Below are 2,267 nucleotides of genomic sequence, written 5' to 3'. Positions count from 1 at the left end.
TCAGATGAGCCAGTTAATCCATCTGGATGGTGCCAGCTGATCCATCCAGTGCAGGGTCTGCAAAATTTCTCCAACACTGATCTTAGGAGCAGTTTAGGGAGGGTCAGAATCTTTAGACTTCAGCTGCATGACTCCGAAACCACAATTTCTAATCTTGTGGCTAATGTTAGTCCTATGAAGGCAATCTAGTGCCTAGGCAAGAAGGAGGTGTGCTTTGGGAAAGGGCTGTTACCGTTTTTGTTTTAAACTATAAACTATAAACTAAGTTTCTCCCGAAGTTAGTTCAGTCTACACCCAGGAATAAGGAAGGACAACTTGGAGGTTAGAGGCAAGGTGGAGTTGATTAAGTTAGGTCTCTCACTGTCTCAGTCATAATTTTGCAAAGGCAGTTTCACTCGTGATAAGAGTGGATTTCCTTGTGTCATTTTTGATCCTATGGGGAAAATATTCAGTCTTATGTCATTAAGTATAATAGCTACAGATAATTCATGTATGCCATTTATCAAGTTTAGTAGATTCTCCTCTATTTACGTGGAGTTTTGCATTTTTTTAATCAAGAATGAACGGTTTTGTTTAGTGATTTTCTGTGTGTATTGAGATGATCATATGGCTTTTCCATTTCAGTTTACAGTGTTGGTGAGTGTTGGTGAGTTACATTGACTTTTGAATTTTTTTTTGTTTTGTTTTCGAGATGGAGTCGCACTCTGTCACACAGGCTGGAGTGCAGTGGCACAATCCCAGCTCACTGCAACCTCTGCCTCCTGGGTTCGTGCAATTCTCCTGCCTCAGTTTCCCAGGTAGCCGGAATTACAGATGTACACCACCATGCCCGGCTAAATTTTGTATTTTTAGTAGAGGCAGAGTTTCGCCATGTTGGCCAGGCTAGTCTCGAACACCTGACCTTAAGTAATGCATGCATTCAGCCTCCCAAAGTGCTGGGATTACAGGCGTGATTCACTGTGCTCGGCTGATTTTTGAATGTTAAACCAACCTTGCATTTGTGGTATAAACTCTACTTGGTTATGATGTATTATCCTTTTTTTCTAGATGATTAGACTCAGTTTGCTAAAATTTTGTTTGTAATTTTTACATTTATTTTCATAAGAGATACGGGTCCATAGTTTTCTTTTTTCGTTATGTCTTTGTCAGATGTTGGCATCAAAGTAATGCTGGATTCATAAAATGAGTCGGGAAATAATTCTTCTTTGTTTTCTGGAAGAGTTTGTAAATAATTTGTTTTATTTCTTCTTCTTTTTTTTTGAGATGGAGTCTTGCTCTGTCGCCCAGGCTGGAGTGCAGGGGCACCATCTCGGCTCACTATAACCTCAGCCTCCCAGGTTCATGCCATTCTCCTGCCTCGGCCTCCCCAGTAGCTGGGACTACAGGCATCCACCACCACGCCCAGCTAATTTTTGTATTTTTACTAGAGACGGGGTTTCACCATGTTAGCCAGGATGGTCTCATTCTCCTAACCTCGTGATCCACCCGCCTCGGCCTCCCAAAGTGCTGGGATTACAGGCCTAAGCCACTGCGCCCAGCCTGTTTTATTTCTTCTTTAGTGGAATTCCTGAGTGAATCCATCTACGCCGGGAGTTTTCTTTGTATTAAAGTTTTTAACTACAAATCCAATTTCTTCAATAAATATAGAGCTATTCAAGTTACCACTTTTTGAGTGAGCTTCAATAGTTTGTCTTTCAAGAAATTCATTCATTTTATCTAAGTTCTTGAATTTACTGGCATAAAGTGGTTCCTAACAGTCCCTTATTATCCTCTGATAGCTGTAGAATCTGTAGTGTTGTCACCCCTTCCATTCCAGGCCAGAGTAGAGGGAGTGGATGAGAAGAGAAAGGGAGAGACACATAGTCACCAGTGCTTTTCAGCAGTAATTCATGCTATTCACATCAAACCTTTGATTTTTGTCTGTTTTTCAAGTAACAGGCTGAGGCAGAAGAATCACTTGAACCCTGCAGGTGGAGGTTGCAGTGAGCTGAGATCATGCCACCGCACTCCAGCCTGGGCTACAGAGCAAGACTCCATCTCCAAAAAAATGAAAATTAAAAATAAGTAAATGTGAATTTCAGATAAATAGTGATGACTTTTTTGGTCGAAGTATACCCTAAATGTTGTCTGAATAAAAGACACTGAAGTGAGTACTGTGGCCAGTAAGGTAAGAGGGATGGGAAGCCAACCGACTAGAGACAAGGGAAGGTATTACTAAGGACACGGCAGTGGAGCTGAGTTCTGAAGTGATGCACAAGCAGTTATTT

The 2,267-nt window shown here is 41.4% G+C and overlaps 2 gene segments (V, D, J or C); both read left to right on the top strand.

Annotated features, from left to right (window-relative positions):
• LOC105521985 overlaps nucleotides 1-2,267 on the top strand; it is a 268,074-nt gene that overhangs the window by 127,409 nt on the left and 138,398 nt on the right.
• Nucleotides 1-2,267, top strand: part of LOC105521983 — a 659,966-nt gene that overhangs the window by 546,720 nt on the left and 110,979 nt on the right.

Source organism: Colobus angolensis, unplaced genomic scaffold (genome assembly GCF_000951035.1).
Source record: "Colobus angolensis palliatus isolate OR3802 unplaced genomic scaffold, Cang.pa_1.0 Scaffold415, whole genome shotgun sequence".
Taxonomy (NCBI): domain Eukaryota; kingdom Metazoa; phylum Chordata; class Mammalia; order Primates; family Cercopithecidae; genus Colobus; species Colobus angolensis.
This window is presented reverse-complemented; position numbering and strand designations above follow the sequence as displayed.